Source organism: Arvicola amphibius, chromosome 2 (assembly GCF_903992535.2).
Source record: "Arvicola amphibius chromosome 2, mArvAmp1.2, whole genome shotgun sequence".
Lineage (NCBI taxonomy): Eukaryota > Metazoa > Chordata > Mammalia > Rodentia > Cricetidae > Arvicola > Arvicola amphibius.
In genome coordinates, this window is record NC_052048.2 from 113,639,144 (window position 1) to 113,648,983 (window position 9,840).

The following is a 9,840-nucleotide window of genomic DNA, read 5'->3' on the forward strand; positions in this document are numbered from 1 at the left end:
CAGCTTCGTTTCCCTCCACTTATGCCACTTCCTAAGTCCCTACAGCGAGCTACAGCCAGAATCCTAATCTTCCCTCATGGGCATCTTTGTTGAGAACACACACGTCTCCTCAAGAGATGATTCCGGGAGAGGCACACACACTGGCTCCTTCCTGCCAACGTCAGAACTGGTGGGTTTTAGTTTTGTTGTTGGTATCAGGGTTTTTCTTGCTTTGTTTCTCTTTGTTTTTTGAAACATGGTCTCAAGTAGAAGAGGCTGACTTTGAACTCCCGATCCTCCGGCTTCCACCCCCCCCTCTGTACTGCTGAGATTTTGAGCAGATAATTTTTAACGCTCCATTTTCTACATAAAACATTTACTTTTAGTAACAATCGTGAAGTCAGATGAACATGATGAACAAAGGAAACACGGACGATGGAGTTTTTATATTTAAATGAATGTACATATATATATATATATATGTTAGTAAAAATATAAATACTAAAATACAAAAAGAGAATCAATAATAGATTTTAGTTAGTTTATCCATTATAGTATGTTTCTGGAGTCCTTATAATTGGCATATTATAATCAAGAATAATAATGCAATATAAAAATAATGAGACAACTAAACTTCCATTTTAAGCATATGACTTGTCAGTGGGGAATATTATGAATTAACTGAAATTTATACTTAATAAAAATATGCCACCTCAATTCCTGTTTCACTGTGTCAAAGTTTAATCACAATTAAAATGGTGAAGTAGTCATAAAAAAAGATGGAATTTGGGGGCTAATATAATGGCTCAGTGTACAGAGATACTTGCTGCCACTCCGATGCCCTGAGTTCAAGCCCAGGAACCACATGGTGGAAGGGGAGAACTCACTTCTACAAGTCTGACCTTCATAGGTTTGCTGTCACATACATGCATGTGTGTCCCATTTCCTCACTGCCATCAGCACAAGTGTGAGCACACCCACGCGTGCGCGCGCGCACACACACATACACACACACACACACACAAGAAAATATTTGTTTTAAAGATAAAAATTTACTAACTCATGTTCTGTTCCTTTGTCTTTTCAACTGCCTTGGTAGGAGTGTTTGTTTCTAATCCATAACTTAAACGTGGGGCTCTGGAATGCCCTTGGGAGTGGAGACAAGAGCTCAAATGGCTCCAGAAAATAACAACCAAACCTTTAAAACAGAAGTATGTAGGCAAGCATGACCTGGAATTTTTTTGTGTAGAAGACAGTACCTACTTAAAAAAAAAAAAAAGGTAAAGAAATATGCTAATTTGAAGGCTGCAATGTGCTAGTGAAGATAACATCTGAGCCCAGCGGTGGTCGAGATGAGAAATTATACTGACAGTGCCCAGAACTGGCGCACCTGGTCATGATAACGCGGAGACCACTACTTTAACGTGGTTTTATTGTTGTTTTCAGATGCCCTAGAGAAAGCCCACCCTCTAGTGCTTCCCTGAGACGTGATCTTTCCCACCACCCACTCTTGTTTTACTGCTTCATAAAATACCTGGGCCTTGGAGCCCAATTGTTCCTTCAATTTATAGCCGGAAAAGGATTCCAGGCTTAGACAACATCAGAGACCAACTCTTCCTTCCTTTCTGTTTTCTGCTTTGTTGGGGGTAGTGAAGGTTATAGGGATTGAATGTTAAGCAAGCCCTCTCCTACTGTGCTACACACACACACACACACACACACACACACACACACTGCCATTTTTGTTGCTACAAAATCATTCAGTGTATCCTTGGCACACCAGAGGCCATCCTTCAAGGCTGGACTGTGTCTCCTCTGCAGAGAAGGGTGTTTTGACAGTCAGGAGGGTGACAGGAGACATGTTAATAATATTTCAAATGCCTCCTGCCTCTGTCTTCTGCCCTGTTCTCTTTGCATCAGAGATTCTAGCACTGGTTTCTTCAGAAATGTGGCTCCTGCAACTGGAGTACTTCTTTTATGCTTTGGTCTAGTTTGATGGTTCTCAGGTTCTGTCCCTGCAGTCCAAAATACTTAGGAACTTGCTGGACAGTATGCCATCAGCCCATTAAAGAATGCCTCTGATAACCCTGATAATGTGTTTTCCTAACCCTCCAGTCACCTACAAAGCACGCCAATCTAATTTACCACAGTCTTCTTTGTGTCCACTAAGTGTTTTGAAAATACTATTTCATGGGCCCTCAGCATCCACTATTATTGATGAAAGGTCACTGTCTTTGTGTTCAACTGAACATACAAAATGACTAGTTTATTGTATTGTTTTATTGCACCTATTTTATTGTAGTAAGTTTTATAAATAAATTCATCAATCTTGCGCATATAGTTCATTTTGGCAAATGCATAGCAGTGCACATCACAACTGAGACATAAAATATTTCCAGAACTCCAGAATGCACCATCAGGACACTTGAACTTCCTACCCTTCTCTGGGTCCATGGTGCAACCCACCTGCTGTTTTCCACCCTAAATTGGTTGGATTTTCTAGAACTTCAGATACATGGAATCATATAGCTCGTGCTCTTTTATATCTTCTGCCTTTTATTTAGCTCAGTGATTCTGACGATCATCCAGGTTGTTGTGGATGTGCTGATAGGTTTGTACCCCTTTTATTGCAGAGTAGTATTCTACTGTTTAGAGAAACTGTGTTCCATGCCATGGATAGCTGGATACCTTCTGTGTGGCTATTTATGGAAGGAAGGCAAATCCACACAGCAGCCAGCCATTCACAGAAACAGCAAAAGTTCTACACCATTATTTTTATCTGCAGCTGAGCTATATTCCATATGGCTTAGCCCAATAGACAGTTTGTCTTTCTTACCTTAAAGTTTTAAGATTCTTCTTTTTACTTTATGTTTCTGTGTTTCCACTACCTTGTGTTTCTGTTTTGGTTTGTTCTTAGTTATTTTATTTGTTGTACAATAACTTTTTGCTCGAGGCCTGACATGCTTATCAGCTGTTGGGGAGCAGAGGTGAGCTGGTCCTATAGTGAAAGCCAGGTTTACGGTGCTATGGTGATGGTGCTATTACATCCCTAGTCCCAGGATTCCCACCCGGGACTCAGGCCCTTACTCTCTCTGTTGCATGTGACCTTGGGAAGTGCTAGACCAAAAAGAGGTAGAAAGTAGAGAGAAGATGTGATTTCATGACTGTCTGAGAGTTGTCGTTGCTGTGATGAAACACCGTGACCAAAGCAAGTGAGGGAGGAAAGGGTTTGTCCAGCCTACACTTCCACATCACTGTATCATTGAAGGAAGTCAGGACAGGAGCTCAAGCAGGGCAGGAACCTGGAGACAGGAGCTGATGCAGAGGCCAATGCTGCTTATTGGCTTGCTCCTCATGGCTTGCTCAGACTGCTTTTTTTTTATAGAACCCAAGACCACCAAGGGGTGCACCACTCCCAATGGGCTCAGTTCTTTCCCTTCAATTACCAATTAAGAAAATGTTGTAGAGGCTTGACTGGAGGCCAGATATGAAGGAGGCGTTTCTCTCAACTGAAGTGTCCCTCCTGTCGGTTGACTATGGCTGTATCAAGTTAACATAGAACTAGCCAGCACAATGACCCAGCTTGTCTGTGGTCATTTTCCATGATGGCTGACACTGCAGTGACATGGGCATTTGGGGGACACAACTCCCATCAGCAATCCCTCACTTATGCTCTGTAAATAACTCCAATAAACATGTTAGTTCAGCAAAGTGGACTTGGTTGAAGTTTTTCTTTTGGTCTGTCATTGGCACCTGTATTAATTACTTTTATATTGCTATGATAAAATACCATGACCAAGACAACTTACAGAGGAAAGGTTGCATTTGGGCTTGTGGTTCTATACAGGATGGTTATAGCCTGTTTCAATGATAGAACGGGAGTATCAAGCATGGCCACTGGAGTTGTAGCTGAGAGCTCATGCTGCAAACACAAAATAGAGAAAACTAGATATGGCCAGAGTCTTTCATCTGCCCTGCTTCTAGTGACGCACTTCCTCCAGCAAAGCCTCACCTCCTGAGTTTCCCCAAACAATGCCACCAACTAGGGACCAAGCATTTGAATGCCCTGGACTATGAGGGACATTGCCTAATCTAGGGTGAATAAGTATTTTGTCACATGCCCTCGGGAAAGATCATGCACTACTTAATTCATTATGAATTTATTGACTCATCTTTCTTGAATGCGTCTCTCCTTTAGTTCTCCCTATCTTTCATCACAGTTCCACGAGACACAAAGGATAACATTTTATTTCAACAATGGTGTCTGTTCGGTTTCTCTCTAAGCTGTGATTTGACTGGTTTCTATATTTGTTTGTTTGTTTGTTTGTTTGTTTATCTATTCATTTATTTTAAGCAAGGTCTCATCAGACAGCCCTGGCTGGCCTGAAACTGTCTATATAGACCAGGCTGGCTTCAGACTCCACCTGCCTCTGCCTCCCGCGTGCTGGGAGAAAAGAAATGTGCCACCACACTTAGCTAATTCATATTTTTTAGTTGTTATTTTTCTATCCATAAAATCTAAATTGCAATTTAATTAATCCATTAAATAGTCTCATTAACTTCTAATATCTAAAACATTCCAGTTGCTTGTTACTGTACAACAAAATATCTCAAGTGTAACAGCTTACAATGACATTTTGCTTGTAAGTTGGGTGATTAAGAGCACAAACTCAGTGAAGCGATGGGCTCCCCTTAGAGTCACTGGTGCTCTCATTAGTGTGAGATTGGATTGTGAAAGTAATTGGAGACAGGGAGAGGCTGGGGAAGGGCCAGACACCTCTGTTTGTTTATGTAGTCCCAGGTCCTCTACATGCAGAGGTCAGTTTTGTCTTTTGAACTCTCCACTAGCAGGGAGACCCTTATATGGCAGTGTGTGGCCCCTTGGCAAGCCCCAAGGATGCAAAGCAGAATAGCCCCACATTTCTGATCTAATACAAGTTGTACATTATCACATCTAAACATTGTGATAATTACTGTCAAATCAGTACCATGTTCCTCACAGGAGAGCACAGAAAGCCCTCCTCTCAACGGAAGGGCAGATACATTGACAGAAAAGCAAAGGAGATGGAGAGTGAGTCCTACTGCAACATTGTAACAAAATCCCCACATATGTAACTAGAGTGGAGAAAGATTTATTTTAGTCCAAAGAGTCACAGGTTTCAGAATCTGTTGATTCTGTACCCACACGAGGCAGATCACCACGGTGGCAAGACCACATGGCAGAGGCTAAGCACCTCAGGGTGGGTCGAAGACAGAAAGTGGCCTAGAATAACCTCCTAGGACAGGTCCCTTGTGGCCCACATCCTCCAACTAGATCCTACCTCCTAAAGTCTAGAGCCTCCCAAAGTAGAGCCACCACCTAGGGAAAAGCCCTGTAATACTTCAGCCTTTTGGAGGACTCTTCGTATCACATATAATAGGTAGTAAATAAGTGGTGGCTAAGAAAACACAACTTTGGAAGATACTAGACTACATAACTTTAAAAATATCTTCTTCTTTTAAAAATTAATATTCCCGGCAGTCCTGTCCCAGCCACAGAAGAAGCAAGATGTGACCGCCCCACCAAATTAGGTACTGAGCCATGTGGCTAACACAGATAAGAATAATGTGCTAATATAAGTTGTAAGAGTTAATAAGAAGCCTGAGATACTGGGCCAATCAGTTTATAACTAATGTAGACCTCTGTGTGATTTCTTTGGGACTTAACACCTGTGGAAACCAGGCAGGACAGAAACCCTGACAACAAATGGCGCCCACGTGGACAACTGCATCCACATGAAGCCTGACAGAGCTTGGGAAATAATTCTAGACAAAAAATAACAGAGTTAAGCACAGCTTATTGATAGCAGCATTTTCTCGGGTGGGCTCTGCTTGCTAGAGGAAAGCACTCTCATTTAAGAGAGGCTTCCTGACTCAGCTTTAGCTGTAAAACCCTGCAACTTTTTTAAGAGGCCCTGCCACAAAACACTTAAATGGTGTTGAGGAAAAGCTGACCACATGCTTTTCGGTTTTCAGCTATAACAGGAAAAAAGCCACGCCATTTTAAAATGCCGGCTTTCTGGGCCCTCCTGCCAGTACAAACTCTGACTCTTTCAGGCAGGAGGTCTTCCTACAGAGCTTTTGACTGTGGTTTGTGAGCAGACTGCTGCAGCTTGCTTGGTGGCAGGGACCTTGAAATGCTGTAGAGTTGTGGCAATAAACATAGCTCCGGCCAGTACCTCCACCATGAGGCTGGAATCTCAGAAAGCTAAGTAATGGACTGGATCCAGCTTTAATCCTCTCCATATTGTTTAGCAAATTAAAGACTCACATGGTCAGAAAGAGAGAGATATACAGTAAAGATAGAGTCAAAGATAAAAAAAAAAACTCTAAATGGTTTACTGTATGTTTAAAAATATATGTAAGCCTGGGGGAAAAAAAGAAAAAAGAAAAAAAAAGAGTAGTTGGGTGTGGTGGCACATACCTTTAATCCCAACACTTTGGAGGCAGAGGTAGAAGGACCTCTGTGAGTTCAAGGTGTGGTGGCACACACGTTTAATCCCAACACTTGAGAGACAGAGGCAGGCAGATCTCTATGAGCTCAAGGAGAGCCTGGTCTACAGAGTGAGTTCTGGGACAAACATAAATAGAGAAACCGTGTCTCAAAAAGCCAAAAATTAAAAATAAAAGAAATAGAGTTTAAAATAAAGCCACATAAACATGAAAAACACACAGAGAATCTGGATACTAGATGTTATTATGTTCTCTTTGAATTGTTTGAATGCTGAGGAAGGAGAAACAGCTGCTAAAAGACATTTAAATATAAATGCTGCTGGATTAATAAAACATAAATATTTTATAAATGCCTTGACTTCAAAATTGAAGTCAAAATATATGTTACTTTGGAGAAGAGGTTTTGCTTTTGTTTCCACAGAAAATGAGAGGCTATGGATTTATTCTGAGTTAAGAAAAATCAGGTTTGATCAAGGAAAACCACCTAAGAAATCTCTTAGACAGATGACCCAGATGTCTGAGTTCTACATCCAGAACAGATTCAAGACTGCTGCCTGAGATGATCAAGCCTCACAGGATACTCCAGTCAGGAGTTGATCATAATTCTGAATTTTCTTTAGGTCCCTATAAGGTTATCAGCACCCCCAACCAGCGGGAAGTAGCTTGGAAAACTATGCCCACATTCCCCCCAAAAAATGGACTATGGATATTTTCCTTTGTTTAGAATGTTGGCTTCAGGTTGTTATGGATAATGGTCAGGAGAAAAGCTAAACAAAGGATATTAGATTCACAGTTCTTGTTTTCTTTAAAAAAAAAAAAAGAGGGGAAAGTAGTGTGGAACAATGGTCTGTATTCTGTCAATTATATTTTAAATAAACACTAATTGGCCAGTAGCCAGGCAGGAAGTATAAGCAGAACAACCAGACAGGAAGTAGAGGCAGGTCAATGAGAACAGGAGAATTCTGGGAAGAAGGAAGTCTTACTCTGCAGTCCTGTCCCAGCCACAGAAGAAGCAAGATGTGACTACCCCGACGAATAAGGGACTGAGCCATGTGGCTAACATAGACAAGAATAATGGGCTAATATAAGTTGTAAGAGTTAATAAGAAGCCTGAGATACTGGAGCAATCAGCTTCTAACTAAAAAAAAATTAATATTTCTGCCAGGCAGTGGTGGTGTACAACTTTAATCCCAGCATGCAGGAGGCAGAGGCAGGTGGATCTCTGAGTTCTGAGTTCAAGACCAGCCTGGTCTATAGAAAGAGCTCCAGGACAGCCAGTACTACACAGACAAATCCCATCTTGAAAAATAAAAGAAGCAATATTCCTCACAGGTTATTCTTTCTTCTCCTTCTGTGGATGCTGGTGACAAGCTGGAAGGCCCTTTAGCATGGTTCTCTGTGTGGCAGAGAACACCCTATGAAGCTTTTCTGTAGCTGCCTTTGTTAAAGGTTCAGGATAGCTGCATAGCTGACACAGAGTAAAGATTTTGCTGAGCTGACTATTTAGACAGTCAGAGGCCAAGAATGGAGCAGGTTCCAACCATGCTCTCCAGCCTGAAGCTTTAACCAGTTCTCAGCACTTACTAAAATCCACCTGAGGGAGGTGGGACTGCTCTAAGGGTGTATTTTTATTTTTAATTATATGGGAGGAGTGTATGCACACATGAATGCAAGTACATGGGGAGGTCAGAAGAGGGCGCCAGATCCCCCATATTGGGGAGGGAGTGGGGTTTACAGGTGGTCACCCAGCTTGAGGGCTGGAACTGAATTCAGGATCTCTACCAGAGAAGTCCCACTCCTAGCTACTTAACTACCTTTCCAGCACCTCTATCTGAATTTTTGATGCCTGAAAATTTCTTGATTGTAAGTTTGTCTTTGTTCATCAGATGTAATTGATGTGTAACGTTTTAGTTGTTTGGAGCGGCACGTAAATTTCCAAAGTTCTTCTCGACTAAAAGTCAACAATTTTTCTAAATTTAGAGGCTTAGATTGTTGAATGCTTGCATTTTATCAACAAATGTGTTCTTCTCTGTAGGTCATCCAACATTACTGTTAGGGTAAATAAAAGAATATGGCTTCCTTATGGAGAAATGAGAAGGATGCCGTTATGTACTCAGAGAAACCTGTCTGGGAGTGGGCAAAGTTGAAGCCTTTTGGATTCAGGTCACAGATGCAAAGAACTCACTACAGAAAATGTTTTCAGTGTGCATCTGCTGTGGTGCCCCAGTGAGGACAGAGGACGCTAGTGACATCCTCTGTCCAACGACCTTTCTGTCCCCAGTCAGCAGGCTATCCAGATTCCAGACAAATAGGAACTCTGACTATCTGCCACCCCTTTCTAGCCAGATTTCTAGTGGCAGAGTGAAAATAGCTCTCCACCCTGCCAAGGTTGCACCCAGCCAGTGTTTGCCAAGCCCAGGAGATTGCCTCAGAAAACTCTTGAAGAGTGTAGTCTGCGAGTCACGGGAGGTTAGCGAGCACTGCAGCCCTGTGGGGAGTGAGTCTGCGAGTCTCAGGAGTCCACAGCGAGCACTGGAGCCCTGTGGGGGTGCAGTCTGTGAGTCTCAGGAGTCCACAGTGAACACTGCAGCTCTGTGGGGTTTCGAAGCTTTGGAGCACCAGGGACTGGGAGAGCGGAAGAATTCACTCACATCACAACTGCAGAGACCTTCAGCATCAGAGGTGTGTGAGCTACGCCCTGGAGGTCTTAAAGAAACCTAACCCAAGGAACAAACAATGGGACAGCAAGCAGAGTTGGCCTTTCGTTCACTTCTCCCCCGTCTTCTCGATGCCTGCGCAAGGGGAATTGCTTTCAGACTTCTGTTCAAAGCGTCCTCTCAAATGGAGACTTGGAAGCTTCCTTATTTATACAGCTGCACTCATGTATAAGCATTGTCTCATTGTATAATATTAACGGTAACTCTGCATCCACTCTGCATTCTCCGAGGTCCAGTTAAATCCCCAACACTCTATGAAGCCTTGTCTCCTTTATCTATTCACACACACACACATGCACGAATGCACTCATACACACACGGGCACGCACATGCACACGGGCACACACACGCACATGGGCACACACACACACACATGCACATATGCACTCACACACACATGGACACACACACACACACCACCACCGCCACCACCCTCCAGTTTATTGTGTATTCCACTCTACATAGCACATGCGGTCCAGGCTATATTTTTGAAAACCTTATTTTTTTTCAAGTCCTCTTGTAAACTTTTCAAGTTCTGAGGTTCATGGTCTCTCACCAGTTTACAGGATTTTTAAATCCAGAAATGCACCCGGCACTTTCTATTTTAATAATTTATAGCTTTCGCCATCAGATGAGGACGGCGCTGGAGCTT